Here is a 17,167-nt window from a genome sequence, read left to right as displayed (position 1 = left end):
ATCATCCAAAGATGTATGTGTTTGGATTTATTTTTTAAATTCACAAGCAAATGATATGCTGCCATTTAATCTTTCAAACTTAAAAAAGTTCTATACTTTTGAATTAAAAATTTCAAAATCTAGAGGAGTCTTCCCAATACCTATCTATTTATGACTGAAGGTATGTAAATCACCAGAGTTGCTGTACTGCACCATTTGAATAAAAGTCATATCCACAGTCTTGACTTTTTAATCATTTATACACCCTTGTTATCATTTCAAATTGTTAAAGTTACCAACTGAAAATATAATCCAGGAGAAATATGATCCAAAAATCTATAGAAAATCTCTGAACCTTATTTCAAAACATAAATTATTCCAACCAGTCTTTATCTATGCAGTGATAATAAAATTTTAACAGACTTCTAAGGTATTACATAGTAATAATCATTTATACACCCTTGAACATGTACATTTGACTTGAACATAGTGCATATGATTTACCAAAGAATATGCCTGTAAAGTCTCTAGGTTATCACAAATTGTTAAAGTTACAACAACTGAAAATAAAACCCATGAAAAAAAAATGATCCAAAAATCTATAGAAAATCTCTGAATCTTTCTTTACTTATGATGTGAAGTTTGTATGTTACAAATTATTTTCAAAGGTAGTTATCTCTGAATCAATAATCTCATGTTTTGACCCTGATGAAGTGTCCTAGAAAACTAAGTGCATTACTCTAACCTGTTCTGTGAAGTAAGCATGAAGTCTATGGGATGATAAAAAATATTCAAGATATTATTACATCACAGATTAGGGGATACTTGCATCTTTAGGGGGTCCTATTGAGACCTATTAAATTCAAAATAGGATACACATACACAAACAAAATGTATTTACAATTCCATGAAAGTAATAATTACAGCAAAGCTAGCTTCTAAAACATCTGTCTAATTTGTTAGGGGTTATAGAAATAAGATGAAAAATAAAAGGTTTAAATGTATACTTCTCTTACATAACAACTGTCTTCAATATGAGTTAGTAAAAATAAATACATATATAATAAATAATATATATAATAATATATATATATAATATATATATATATAATAAAAAAAATAAATATAGATACTTTGAAGTTGGTGAGAATAAATTCATGTTATCAGAAAATCATGTTCTCAATACTTGATTTGACTAGATCTCAGTTTGATAAATGGCTACATCTTATCCATAGTCAGTGTCTGACAGTAAAAGATACTATCCTGGGTCCTTTCTTTGTCATCCTGTAAAGCACAGTCTATGATCGTACTTAAATTGGTTGGAAATCATATTTATCTATGTGCTTCTTAAATCCTCCATCCTGTTTGATTTTCTTGTTTCAGTGTTTTAAGAGAGGATATTCTGTTAGTCTTTGCATAATCTGATAGTCTTTCACCATGCTTCTTAAATCCTCCATCCACCTCCTGTTTGATTTTCTTGTTTCAGTGTTCCAAGAGAGGATATCCTGTTAGTCTTTGCATAATCTGATAGTCTTTCACCATTCTGAGAGTAGACATAGATCATTTCCATAAGCCCTCACTAGAATATCCTGGAAAATAAAAATAATGTCTTAGTTGAAAAAAAAAATTGTTATGTAATATAAGCTTGATGGAATTCTAAATATAGACAAAAAAGGGTATAAATACAAGGTGTAACATCAGATTTTGACTTTTCATATTAACCATGGGTAACACCTCCAGTAAAGAAAAGAGTAAAGGAATGTGTGAAATTCAGTTTGAAAGAGAGTTCTTTCAGAGAAAGATGTAGACAGAGGTATACCAGTTAAAATAAAAAAAAGATAGCATTATTGAGATCATTTCTCAAGAAGAATATAACCAATTATGTCCAGAAAAGGGTGATCCTAATGTTGTCAGAGATTACATAGAAAGATCCTTGATTGCAGAAGAAGCTAATGAAGAATATAACCATTTATTACCAAAAGAAGGTAAGAATTACTATTACAAAATTATGTATTCTGATAAGAAAGTTTTCACTTTCATTTGTTGTGCTTTTGACCATTTTAATTGACCTTATGGTCAAGATTGTGATATATACACTCTGATAATCATTTATGATGCCTCCATGATGTTTACCTCAAAAGTTTGAATCAGGGTATTTGTGTTCAAAGAGCTGAAGAAACTATACAGACAGATATATAATGATTTTGGAAGCATGCATATTAATTAGGGTAAAGGAGATATAACACTAGATTATTAAAAGAAAAAGAACACAAACTCATAGAAATGATATTGAAAGTACCTTAAATGAATAAAGTGTCATGCTCCAAGGTATTATTTTTATAAACAGGAGAAGGGTTACAACAGTCCCATGCACTCATAAGAAGATCTTGGGTAATAGAAACACCAGGAAATTTTAATTCCAAACAATCAGGTCATCTTACATCAGTTATAAGGTTACAGACTTTATACATAGTCATAAGGGTCATTAAGATTTCTTTTCTGGTCATCCTAATGAACCACATTATAGTATTCTTTTCCTGTGATATAATGTTAATATTAAATGGAAAATTCAGAATTCACCAGCAATTGAAGTGAAAACTTGCTATCTTTATCAACTATGCTATTAAGGAAACTGGGGTTAACAAATTAGTCATATTTAACTTATTCTATAGATAAGCTATCTTTAGCTGTTAACTATCATTTGACACAGAAAAACTTCATACATTTTAGTTTTAAAATTTGATCATGAATTTTTATGCCTTTTCTTGTGAAGGATATCAATATGGTTTAAACATGACCATGACCACCAAGCCCTCTTTATTTAAATATATCATTTATTTATCAATTCAAAAATATAAACATGCATATGTAACCAAAAAAAATAAATAAATAAATAAAAGTTACAATTGTATCTCATTGAAACTTTACCTTCAAGTTTGTGTGTTTCTATGTTGATTGACTAACTGTGTATTTCCAAAGGAAGAGCAGCCAGGCTTCACTTCATAGAGAATGGATTATAGATGGTTAGGAACAAAACATATCTTCCAGGTTGAGGACTGTATAGAAAAATAAATTCCATTTTTGTTATTATGATTTAAATTACATGAGACAATGCCTCTTATAAATGTAATGCAAAATAATATCTCTTATATATGGATACCTATACTCTTATCATATTAAATGTCATTTGTCAAATGTATTTTTTAAGACAGATTTATTTGAGGAGCGACTTTAAATGATGACATGAATAGCAGGCCATACTTTAAGCACATGACAAAAACATTCTCTCAAATTACACAGAAATGGGTTATTTAGCATAGCTAACATTAAACATATAGGTGAGTGATAACATAATCACAATCATAAACAATGTGAAACAACTTTAAAAGACCTACACTGTGGATTACAAGCCTTTTTCTCTGGGGTAAAATCTTGCCGAAATTCGTCATGGCCGCCCGAAACCCCGAACCCGACTGTATAAAAGATGAAGTCATACATTCCATGTTGATGACTGTAGAAATAAAAGCATTTTTTTGATATGACAGAGTACTGCATGAAACAATGCATGTTTAAATACAACATGTACAATGTCAAAAAAAGATCATGAAAATATTTGTGTTTAGACTCAAAACAAATTGTTTTTAACATTAACTCGAGATGAGAAAAGTTCATCATGTTATTTATAGTTAATAAACAAGCACAACTAATGTATTAATATCACAAAATAAAATGATTATCAAATTAATTATTTAGACACTAAAAGACCTTTTATTAACAGCAGATTCAGTTTTGGTTTAATAGCTATCAGTAATGCATACAGAAAAATACATTTTTATTTTTTTTTTTTTTACATCATCACAGTACAACATGTAGTCCTTCATTTTTTTTTTGAAAAGCTTAAGAAACAAAAGTGAAAATGAAAATATATGTATAGCATATATCACACATATTTAGAATCAAAACAAAAAGTAAATGACTTAGAATTAATCTTTTGTAAATTCCTCCTTTTCTCTTATTAGATTCCTAATTAATATCTCTTTGATCACCATTTAGTAAGTCTGAATTCCATGGGTAACATACATAATGAATTATGAAATTATATCATGATTTATATGAATGTAAGTTAATAGAGACAACATATTACATACATGTAAGTATTATACAGTCATTAAATTAACCATATAATCATGCTTAAATGCAAAGATGACCTTCATAGGGAATGTAAACAATTAAAAAAAAAACAAGACAAACTTACCAGAGATATCCAAATATATGCCCAATAAGCCTATCCATTAAATAATCCAGTGATTGATTACATCTCAGCTGATCCTGAAAAAATCATACAATTCAGTGATACACAATTAACCTCATTTAACAATGTAAGTAAAGCAAAGTAATTTACAGACAAAAGGGATAGAAATGTTAAAGATACCATGTATTTTACCAAAATTTAGTGAACATTTTTCTGATTGAAATTCAATCATAGAATGACCCATCATAGAATTATTAAATGCACTCTGAGTTACATGCAGGCTAAACAACTGTAAATCACATGAAATGAGGATAAATATAGTATTTACATTCAAAACAGAACTTTACATAATCATGGTTAAATACAAAGATGACCTTCATATAGGAAATGTAAACAAAAATAAGACAAACTTACCTGTAGAATATGTCTGTCAGAAAGGAGATTTCAAAAATGAACACGCTCTCAACATTCACATGACAAGAATGCATCAGGATGTTTACTTCCGTGGTCATGGAGAAATTGAGCTTTATACAAGGAAAGCTTCATAACATAACAATCATCAAAGTAAAAGAGAGGAAAAACAAAAGATAGTCTTACATTTTTTGAAAATCTAAGTTGACTTCTTAGAAACAAAAGTGAAAATGAAACTTTAATTTTACAAGTGTATGAGGTCATAATGCATAGGGTAGCTCGCTGACATGGATGACGTCACAATGCATAGGTAAGCATATTTTTTTTTTTTTGCACACGGCCCTTAACAAACTTGGCTCGCTGCCAAGTATTACCTGTGTAGTCAGCATATTTTTTTTTTTTGCACACGGTCCCTGACTTGAATCGCGGCCAAGTATTTACCTGTGTAGTCAGCATATTTTTTGCACACGGCCCTAAAATAATCCTATAGTATATAAAACAAAACTGGGAGTATCCTTCGCTCATTATATCCATCATGTTTTCCCTGTGGAGATTTGTGTATTGGATTGATGTAGAAAATACAAGTTGTCATTACTGTGATCAGAATACGATGAATTATAAAACATTGACAGTGTATAACCCCTGTCCGGAATGGAATTGGAAAAAGTACAGGATTTGCCAGCATTGTGAAATGCCATTTCCACACTGGTTTCACGATGATGAGCCTTCCATGGAGACTTGTGCCTGTAGCTGGTGCATTAAATATTTCATCTGGAAGAAGGGAATTGAGAACATACCGCCTCCCCGATGGATGAAAATGACTAGGAACAGACCGTTGAAAGAATGTATGATGTGCTACCAGGAAAAGACTCAAGGAAAATGGAAATGCGAACAATGTCGGCAATATCCGTGTTGTGAGGAATGTGTGAAGAAACTCTTTGAGACGTCCTACCAGAAATGTCCCTTATGCCGATACAGTGGAAATTAAAATCATTTTTGTATTTTTTCATTGTGAATAAAAATTGAAAATCACAATCTGTCTTGTTTGTGTTTTGTTTTCAGTAAAAAAATCCAGGTGGTTCTTGTCTTTCAGTAAAACCAGTTCAAACCGGTTATAGGACTGTCTAGACTGTGAATGCGTGACGTCATAATCACATTCTTGCAATGTTTTTTTGCACACGGCGCATTTTTTACCTGTATAGTCAGCAAAAAAAAAAAAAAAAAAAAAAACGTAGTACCTACGTATAGTGTAAAACACACTCCGTATTTTTAAGGGGATAGGGTTAGGGGTAGGGGTAGGGGGTTAGGGTTAGGGGGTTAGGGCTAGGGGGTTAGGGTTAGGGTTAGGGGGTTAGGGTTAGGGTTAGGGTTAGGGCTAGTTAGGGTTAGGGCTAAGGGATTAGGGCTAAGGGGTTAGGGTTAGGGAGTTAGGGCTAAGGATTAGGGTTAGGGGTAGGGTTAGGGTTAGGGTTAGGGGGCTAGGGTTAGGGTTAGGGGTTAGGGTTAGGGGGTTAGGGTTAGGGTTAGGGCTAGGGTTAGGGGGTTAGGGTTAGGGCTACCACTCAGTTGACCCATTTATCCCCTCCACCAATCAAATCTGATCACGTGATTTCTCTCAGCCAATCAGAATCCTCCCCTATCTAGGCTGCTTATACTACTTATACTCAAACTTACAGCTGCACCCCCACTCCCATCCCCTAAAATAAAATGAAAAAAAACAACAACATGCAATTGATTTACAATTTTCAAAAAAATAAAAATCAAACAACATAAATAAACATTTCAGTTTAATAATTATTTCTCACATTTAAAATGAGATCGCTAATTAAAAAAGACGAAAACTATGACTGTTACTTAATGTATAGAAATTCACCATGACGAATGCAATGTTCATAAAAGATCCTTTTGCCTTAAAGCTGAACAGTACTCATAAACATAAGTAATCAGAGATTACATAGCTCAATTCAAAAAATGATTACTTCAAGTAAGAAACGGTCTCACATTTAACTAATAATCAAGAAGTTAATTTAAGGTTTGCAGTAACTTGAGAATAGACATCCAAATACTTGCAACTAGTTGCCCATCAAGAAAATCACTCTCTACCATCGGCTCATACATTCACCTCTGTCATTGGCTCGCGTATACACAGTTTTAAACACGAGAAATAGTGCGTTTGTTTTAATTCATTACAATTCAATTTCTATGTTTATGTCTGAATTTTGAGATAAATATTTACTAAATCAATCCAGAACTATTGATTTGAATTGAAACAATTCTTCAAATATCAAGTTTTATACGTTATGTCAAATATCTTGACGTGAGCCCATTGCAGAGGTGTCTGAGAGAGGAACGAACGACAACTCTGCATGGGAGATTGCAAGAAAATGTCATTCAATCCACGACCCCTGAAAATGTTATCTTTTTAAGATCAACTATCAAAAATCGATTCATCTTCTTTTTCTGAAAAGTAAGTCAGGTCCTAAATGTCGCCGTCTGGAGCAGACAATGGCAAGAATGAATCGGGATTGTGCTTGTTCTTCTGAAAAGTCTTTCATTCATACTTCATGTATACCTGTCAAAAAAAAATACAGTAAAATATATTTCTAAATGGTAGGATTTCATTTGTCATACCGGCATACGCCGAATGCGCCGCTTGACCTTTCGTAACCCAGCTTGTTACTTCATTTGACCGGGGAAGGTTCGCCGGCGTACGCCGAATGCGCCGGTCTGAAATGACCGGCGAGGAGATCGCCGGTCTTAGAAATATGGCGGGAAGAGAAAACAACTGAAAATGCAGATACTTTTTAACAGATCGACATGTTCTTTGTTTGTTTGCATAATTTGAGCAAATCTGTATTCATATAATTAAAATATGTTTTTATTTTCTGAAAAATAAAATTTTTCATGAGGTCCATGATTTTATTTTAAATTGAATTTCGAATTATTCTAACTAAGATATAATGTAAAAAATGATAAAACTTAATTAATTGATTATCATTAACGTAATTATTCATTTTTAATAAATGTTTTCGCCGGTTTACTTCATTTGCCTCTTAGCCGTTCTACGCCGGTCATATGACCGGCGCAATTCGGCGTATGTCGATCAGCGACAAATGAAACTGGCCCAATGATAATGTTCAATTTTTTTTTACAGGTTATGTTTTAATTTATTGTAAAATAATATTGTTGTCTTGATTTTATGGGCACTTATAACATGTACTAACCATCAATCTGGATGTCTTTGATAGTTGCTTTCCTTAAATTTGTGAACTATATTCAGATCACAAATTGTGTGTTCAAGTCATAGGTTTGTTCTTTCAACTTTATGAATGTCCGACGCCTGCTGGTGTTGCTGCAAAAATAGAGCGGCCTAGATCATCAAAGTTCCACTGATGTTCACTTTCAGTATCTGAACTCTACAAAGGAATACAGAAGCAAATGTTTATTTATATCACATACAAAAATTCCGAGTTACTAATTAAAATTCATCGAAATTTATTTAAAGCATAGTTGTCATGTACTGTGAACTACTTTCTTATATTGGTAAAAGGTGAAAAAGTACAGTCAAACTTGTTTTAAGCTTTGGGAAGTCCAGAAACTAGCCACTTAAGACAGGTGGCCTCTTATTCCAGTTTGCCCAAGAAGTAGCCAGTCAGTCAATAAATAAACAGCAATAACCACTACAGTTGATTTAATTAAACATGTCAATTTCACAAAACTTTTGTATGTGTGTATATATATATTAATCCATGCCTATTTAAAAAAATATGAAATTAAAGAATTCCAAATTAAATTTTTAAGGTTTTGTTCATAAGTGTTCAGAGTTCCAGAAACGCACCGGTCCACCGGGGATCCCCGGTGAACTTTGAATGGGACCGGTAAAATCTTTATTTTATTGGTCAAAATGTCCGATGTTTTTTTTTGTTTTTTTTTACAGACTGTATAACCTTTACATATAATCTTAACAAAATCATTTTATTCAATTGTCCTGACAATAAACAAATGCAAAACTAAAGGAATGAAAAAAAAAAACGTCAGGGCATCGCCAGAACTTGTTTAAATAAAATGTAGACGTTGATTGTCTACTATAAAAAGCTACATATTAAAATAATAATTTCCATAAGTCTGGGAGGAAAAACAGTTTTAAAAACCCTGTCAACAAATATTTTCCATGATAAATATATACACTCTGTAGTTCTGACAGTAAAAAAAATGTGACAATCTACTTTCGTTTTGAATGACGAATTTGCAGGGTTGCAAGAGTGCCTGCTATTTCTGCTTGATTACAGACAATTTGTTACCATTTATTATTTTCTCTATAATTTAATCTATTAGCATGGTAATATTATACCAACTTCTGGATTTTTTAAAAATGTATTTGATAGCATTTAAAATACAAGCGCGTTTTTCCCCTTTTCTAAAAATAGCGGATTGACTTGAATGTAGTAAAACGACAACAAATTCACTTAAAATCATCATTTTCATGATAAATTTGCATATCTTTATATCATTAGTACATATTTTTAACTGTATGGAGGTTGTATAATAAATTTTAACTAGTCAGAAATATCGGACGTTTTACCAGGCTTTTTAAAACGAGTTTGATATTTTACGTAATATTTTGCCTGGCACATAAAATACAAAAATCCAAAAGAAAAAAGCCTGGAAAACAACATATTTTCCAAACAATCAACCAAGAGTTGTCGTGTTGCAGATTTTATTTTTAAAAACATTTTAAAAATCTGTCAGAAAGGACATAATAAATTTATACATGAATTAAGCGTTGGTCATCACACGCCTTCGGCGACGTCAAATCCTGCATACAAAGGCCATATACAAAATATTTCAATATTTTTTTTTTAAATCTGCCATCTTTTTATTTACACATATCATTTATTATATCGTTACAATTTCCAATCCTATAATATGTTAAATTTACATACAAAAAATTAATGTCCGGTAAATTTTACAACTGTCCGGTGAATTTTGAATATTTACAAGACAATTGTCGGACATATTTTTGACTAGTTTCGGGAACTCTGAGTGTTCCTTTATAACATTCAAATCATTCAAGATGAAATACATGTGCCTTACTACTATCAGGGACCTATATACTAAGTATACTTAGTATATAGGTCCCTGCTACTATCTATTTTTTAAATAAGAAAAAATATAAAAGCTTTAATTAAAAGAGAGTTTAATGGTGAATTAAATAAAGTATAAAAATTTATTTCAGTAAGTGTCAATAAAATTCATTTAAAAACTTCACTATAATATGTTAAGGTAATGATCAGCAGTGTAACACCCCCCCCCCCCTTTCAATTAATCCTCGATCAACTACTTTGCTGAAGTTTTTAAAGTCTGGTAATTTTTTAATATTATTTTTATAAAGCTGTCAGAATTTCTATCTAACATACAGACACACACAAAAAATTATTCAATTGACCAAAGATTTGTATTAACGCAGTTTAAAATCATTCTACTACAACACAGGTGTCAAGTGCACCAGAGCGTAACTAATCCCTATCGATCGTCTCCTGATGGTGAAATTCACGAGATAATCATGCTAGTATACAAATCATTTGTTTTGACAAGAGTTGCAATTAGAGCTTCTACACGGAATCAAAATCTAACAGGTGTGAAAATACTGATAGACCGGTATTAGCTAAGTTACATACTCTCACTGTAAATATTCAAAGTAATGATGAATTAATATTGTAAATTACAAAATGAAGCTTTAAGCTTGAATTTCTTTAAGTTTAGCTATAGAAAAACTATTAATTGTGATTTAATTCTTTTAAATTTTCAATGGTCGATCTTGAAAAATAAGTACAAATTGATCTTACAGGACAATTATATTTTTTCCATTAACACAAAGAGAGTTATATAAACGTATCTAAAGGTAATTTGTTTAATTTCTTTAATAGGTGAATTTTTTTATCCGGCAAATAATTACACAAGCGACTGTGTAAGCAATGTGACATATTGGGTATTTAAACAACTGATTAAAATGTCCTACATTGATTGTCATTTATCAAATTGATATACCACTAAATTTTACAACCTAATTATACAACCCCATGTTGATTCCTTCGAAGCCTACTTGCTGCGAAAATTTATTGCAGTGACATTAATTCCATTTTTCCATTCTGATTTTTTCTCTATAGATTAAGGTACGATTTCAAGTACATGTAAACAAATGTGTGAAGAGTAGATAAACAATCGGTACGTATCTAGAATGAATTGAGAGAGAGAGAGAGAGAGAGAGAGAGAGAGAGAGAGAGAGAGCAATTATACTACGAAACAGGATAAAATTAAAGCCAAAAATATTCAATTTGAAAAAAATTTAAACACGGATGATTTAAAAATTAATCGGAAGGGGCGGAAGAGGCGTGAAAAATCCAGAGATGTTGTCTCCCATCGGAAGAATCACATGTATTTATGTTATGAGATATCTGCATGTAATTACCATAGATATAGAGAAAATTCGAATTTAGAAAAAAAAACACGATCGTATTTTGAAGTAAATAAGCCAAGTAGTACTCCAACACGGATTAAATTATGGAGATTTATTGACAGTTGGAGCATGTTATATGGAAAATTTAAAAGGTTTGGATTTTTGTTGCAAAAAACGAGTGAAAATACGTACCAGGTGTGCTTTGCATGTATTGCACGTGTATAAATAATATTATCTTTTTTTACTGGCCAACGGGGCGACCCTCTTGCAGAAAACCACTAGCCCGACCCCCGGGTATCGGTCGATTTTCATTGCAGACCTCTGATTAAAAAAAGAACTATCAGTGCATTCAATCATTATAATTTTTTTCACAAAAGCCCGTTTTCAATCGGTATGTGTTTATGTGGACTACAAGTGTCCTTTCCTTGACTTTAAATAAATTCTACAACTGCATAATGTACGTATGAATCATATCAAACAACTTACAAAGCTTTTTTTCAATGTGGTGCAACAAAATAGTAAGACTTACTGCATTTGCTTTTTGTGTTTCCGAATTTCCTCACTGCTAATACAAAATGTCCACACAGCTACTTCCGTATTCTGCGCATGCGCAGTTAGTTTTAAATATATGCGCATGCTCAGGTATACGGAACTCCTCGATTCAATTACCGAACTCCTCTAAACAGCAGATTTCTGAATGTCTGAGCGTTTTGGGCTAAGGACATGTCCAAAATTTGGACAAAGTCTTTGTGAGGTTAAATCTAATTTTAGTTTTTTCGACCTCATAGAGTAATTTTGAACGTAATTAGACCTCTTCATTATGGGGTTAACCCCACAGTACCCAAAAAACCCCACACTGCTGGAAAATACGTTAATTTTACCCCACAATGTACCTCTCGTAAGAACAGACGGACAGACGGACGGACGCCGGACAAAATGTAATCCGAAAAGCTTACTTGAGCCTTCGGATCAGGTGAGCTACAAAGGAAAATATATGTGATTGTGTTCATAAATCTCAAATACATGTATATTTTTTATGAAACAAAGGGGAAGCGTTCAAGTGTATGACGGTGCGTATCCGTCATATGACGTTATTTAGGTGCGGCGAATACCTCAATTGCACTTTGTATATAATTCCATATTTTAAAAAGTATGAATCATTTTTATTTGAATTTTTCATCACTGATTATAATAAATATAGCATCAATCATGTATAATTTCGTTGATTTACGTCGAATAGTAGCAATTTTATCAGAGTAGTGACATTACTTTAGATCAATCCTCGTATAGTCATGCTCGAGCACAGAAACAAAGTACAGAATTCATAACTAACCAGATGAAGCAAGTTTAAGCAAGTTGTACACAAACTGCTCCAAAAGACTATCAAAGAATAAAACTGACTGAAAAAAGTAAGTTTGACACTTAAAATTTTCAGATAGTAAGTTCTACGGAACTGAAGTTGCATATTTAAACATTTTCCTTAAGGTAATTCCACCCTCCGCCGATGTCATCAGTTTTTGCAAAAAAATATTATCATATTAAATTCATACCTAACAGAAAAAAGAAAAAAATGTATTCAGGAAGAATGATTTCCATACCTGTAATGATAACTATTGTAAAGTAAAAAAAAAAAATAAAAATGCGTATTTCCTTTATTTTTCAATATTTCAAAATTTCTGGCAAGGGCAAGACATCCTGCTCAGGTAGCTCCATTCAGGAATTTTCTTTATTGTACTTCTAATGTAAAATAGTTTCCTGATATTCACAATTCAAAAGTGGCAAGTACCTATGGACTTTCAAAAGCAGAACTATATGTATTTGAATCAGATTTTACATAATATTTATGATACTGTTTAAAAAATGTTTAATTTTATTTTATGGTTGTCATATGCTTCTGTTTATTTATGTTTCTCATCTTAAATAGTATGGAGACCTATACATTTTTTAAATATTTGGCAATTTTAAACTTAAATAAATGAAAATAAATAAAATTTTGTACTTTTTACCAGTAAAATTGTAAGTGTGGACAAACCTTAAGCTGTGTAAGTCTGAAAGACATCTTTGAGAAATAAGAGAGGATAAGATTCTAAACCTTTGACTGTACATCTTTTTTTATTTACCTCTAAAAAGTTATTTTTGTCTTATGCAACAATCACAACCATTTTCATAAAATGTTTCTATTTTTGGTTTCTACTTTTATTTTACCTTTGAAATTAATGTCCTTATATTTTGAAAGGTTTAATTGTTGATATTTTCGCAGAAAACGTATGGTATTTAGCAAAGTGTATCAAATATTTTTGATGCCATCTACCCAAATTATTATAATCTGTATAATTAAATAAGCATCCGTTTTAAATGAAATATTAAAGGAATGTCATTTATGGTGTTGGAAGATTAAAAAAATCGTAATTGTTTAAAAATTTACATGTAAAGAATGGGTGGACTTAACGCCCTATTTTGGATCTTTGTGCGACTCCTCTTACAATCTGTATTCGAAGTGAATACAAAATAAATTTTGTGCAATTGAAAGAGCAACATATACTTGATTATGTTAGGTGGAACATTTGTGCAAAATCAATGCCCTGTTGTCGTGTACCAAAATTGAAGAAACGATACTTGAGTGTCGTCTTCCGGAATTCGACATGTACCCGGAGTGGTGTTTTTTTAACACAATAAATATTTATAGGAGGCGGGGCTATTAATCGGTGTCATTGTTGACATCTTTCTCCCTATCCCTCTCTCTTTCCAAAAATTCGAATACGTGTTTAGCATTTTACAGCGATGTCAATATTAAATTACTTTAAAAATGATGACACGCAAAATTAAAACAATTTTTAATTTGCTTAGCTATGAAAACGGCAACAAAGCTCGCTCAGACATGATTTAGATCGAGGTAAGGGTGAAGAATACAATGTAACTGTTTACATCACGTGACGAATTGTAATATTTAACAGGTCAATCGAAGACATTTCAATGGAAGCGAGAAGTTTGTTTTGAACATGTTTTTTGTTAAATTAAGTATGAGCACACTTTTGTCGGCTCTTCTCCTTTTAATATAACATTTTTTTTTGTCCAATATACAACTACAGTTTTCTTAAGAACAGCCGACAAACATGTGCTGACTATGTATTCAGACGATGAAAAACGCGTGACCCTGATTATCTATTGATATTCAAGAAATCTTCAGGCACCATGCTTTCGATATTTATTAGTTTACCTCGAAAAGAGTGTTTTAAATTCACATCCGTACCACGAATACACAGTTTATATGATGAAAAAAAAATAAACATTTTATGAAACTTAAAGTAATTACGGCATTTTTTCTGGCCAGTTAAGTCCACCCATTCTTTTACAGCATTTACTGAGTCCATTAAAAATATATTTCTCATGGCCTTTCATAAGATAAGAAAAATCTAATGATATTCCTGTTTAGCTTAAATCATGGGGTAAATGTTTCTGTTTTGCTTTAATCGTGGGGTAAAAAATTATTCTTTGTTAAAGTCATGCAATGAATTCAAGTAATCTGCCTTTTCCGTTATATTCTAGTTTGCCACTATAAAGTTATAAACAACACATTTCAAATTAATAAGTTTTAGCATGACAATATCATTAGGAACATTAATTCATTGCAACACGACCGGACCCCAAGATCAAAAATGGAGAACAGACTTAAGTAAGAAATTCAAATCAAAATAACTTTTAAAATCTTTTGGAAAAGAAAATAAAATTTTTACTGTATGTTTAGATAGTTATCCAAACTTGCAAATTCTTGGTAAAGTACATGTATGCCTAATAAATAACAAACTATTCTTTATCAAAATTGTAACTTAAGTCTGTTCTTAGTTTATGGTCTCCATGACCAATCTTGAATCTCAGTATAAAAGGAAAAAGTGCCATAATTCAATCAAAAACCAATAAAGAGAAAAAAAGTTAAGTTAATTTATAGCTAATCTAGTACACTCATATAACATCAAATCAATACTTGCAGGCGTTTACAAAAGAGTGTGGAAAAAGTGAGACAGATTGACATACTAAAGCAAACTAATAAAGCGACTGACTAAGGTTTCATTGCACAATGCTTGCCTCCAAATATTTGGTGAGTATTTATAAGAACAAGAGGCCCAAGGGAAACATTGCTCATCTCAGAAACTACGGGGATGCCGTTCTTTACCACATTTCCGCCCTTGTAATACCTTTTGTTACCTCGCCTACCCCCTTCCAGTCACAATTTTAACAATTTATAATTTACACTACCCAAGGATATTTCCATATAAGTTTAAGTTTTTCCTGCCTAGTGGTTCCTGAGAAGAAGATTGTTTCTATATATTTCTATTTCCAATATATTTCAGTCTCTGTAAAACTTTGATTCCCTATTGTGGCCCCACCCTATCCCTTGAGGTCATGGTTTTAACAATTTAGAATTTACACTACAAAGTATCCAAAGATGCTTCCACATCAGTCTCAGCTTTTCTGGCCCAGTAGTTCTTGAGAGGAAGATTTTTAAATGTTTCCTTTATATTTCTATGTGTAACTTTGTTTCCCTATCGTGGCCCCGCTCAACACCTGGAAGTCATAATTTGAAGCATTTGGAATGTACACTACTCCAGGATGCTATCACATACATTTCAGCATTTAAGGTCCATTGTTTTACTTTGTTTCCCTATTAAGCCCCCATCTTTACCTGTGGGTATTGATCTGCACAATTTTGAATTTACACTATCTCAGAATCCTTTCATATCAGTTTCAGCTTTTCTGACCAAGTGGTTCTTGAGAGGAAGATTGTTTAAGTTTTTTTCCCTATATATTTTTATGTAAAATATTGTTTCCCAATCGTGGCCCCATGCTACCCTTGAGGGTCATGACTTGATGACTTGAACAACTTAGAATCTACACTACCCTAGGATGCTAAGTGTCAGCATTTCTAGTAAAATAGTCCTTGAGAAGATTTTTTAATGACACCAGGCTATTAATATTGTTGCCTTTTCTTGATGATCTCCCCTTGTGAGAAGTATTGGTCCTTCATTTTAACAATTTAAACTTCCCTTCATCTAAGGATGCTTTGTACCAAGAAGGATATGGAAATAACGAACAATATTCAATCTCAACATCCATTAAACAAATATACAAAATAAGAGCAGAGCAAACACGGACCTCCGAAACATCAGAGGTGGGATCAGGTGCCATGGAGGAGTGAGCATCCCCTGCCGACCGGTCACACCCGCCGTGTGCTCGTTGTCATAATCAGGAAATAACGGAAAAAAGATCCGTAGTCAATTCAGTGTATAAATATTGGACTAACAATTGGTATGAAAAACGTCAGTCAGCATTTCATTCAATGATAAATTGTATTTGCTGACAAGGTCATTGTATCGACCATAGAATTCACGAAATGATGACTTTAAACGAGACTGTTGATATTCTTGTTTCACCAACTTGCTTGTCAACCAACTTTGTCTACGTTTGGTATAAATTGGCCCAGTGATTCCTGAGAGGAAGAAAAAAATGTAAAAAGTGAACCGACGGACAGACGGCTAGACAGCTAAAAGGGCGGACGATGTACAAAATGTGATCAAAATAGCTTACTTGATCTTTCGGCTCAGGTGAGCTAAAAACTTTGTTAATGACTTAACAAAGTAAATATTCTACCACAGTACCTGATTAGAAATTGTATTTCAGCAAAATATGTCTCTAGACTTGTTCTTTTGTAGACGAACATGGTTGTTGTGCTCGGAGAAAATGAAATAAAATATGACCAACCTAGTTTTTTTTATATTCAATTTGTGAAAGATAACACAAGGGAGATGGTACGTGGTAGTGCGTTTTATTTACATTAGATTAACTACTTACCTCAATATCTCCAAAGTACATATGTAACTGGTAAATTGTCATTAAATAAATAAATGTAAAATTCAAAATACTTATAAACCGGGTGAAAATTGTGATATATGATTATAATTTAATCAGTCGATAATCACAAGGGTTTTTAATCGAATATTTATCATTCAGATAAATAGGTACGTGAACATGGGTATATCAGGTGATCAATGTTTTATAACTGAGAAGATGTT

At 32.1% G+C, this 17,167-nt stretch overlaps 2 long non-coding RNA genes across 2 annotated transcripts; both read right to left on the bottom strand.

The window, feature by feature from the left end:
- Positions 1 to 1,218: 1,218 nt before the first annotated feature.
- Positions 1,219 to 4,881, bottom strand: LOC134233173 (uncharacterized). The gene is made up of 5 exons (XR_009984928.1): positions 4,646 to 4,881; positions 4,235 to 4,308; positions 3,375 to 3,490; positions 2,908 to 3,035; positions 1,219 to 1,568 (listed from the first exon to the last, which is right to left on the bottom strand). It is a non-coding gene; the product is annotated as an uncharacterized LOC134233173 (long non-coding RNA).
- A 1,502-nt stretch (positions 4,882 to 6,383) lies between these two features.
- On the bottom strand, positions 6,384 to 11,703 carry LOC134233172 (uncharacterized). Its single transcript, XR_009984927.1, has 4 exons — positions 11,629 to 11,703; positions 11,292 to 11,420; positions 7,867 to 8,058; positions 6,384 to 7,214 (listed from the first exon to the last, which is right to left on the bottom strand). It is a non-coding gene; the product is annotated as an uncharacterized LOC134233172 (long non-coding RNA).
- Positions 11,704 to 17,167: the final 5,464 nt, after the last annotated feature.

Source organism: Saccostrea cucullata, unplaced genomic scaffold (genome assembly GCF_032062105.1).
Source record: "Saccostrea cucullata isolate Sc308-1 unplaced genomic scaffold, CSIRO_AGI_Scuc_v1 ctg4097, whole genome shotgun sequence".
In the NCBI taxonomy this organism is placed as follows: Eukaryota; Metazoa; Mollusca; class Bivalvia; order Ostreida; family Ostreidae; genus Saccostrea; species Saccostrea cuccullata.
Note: the sequence above shows the minus strand (reverse complement) of the source record. Positions and strands in the feature narration are given on the sequence as shown.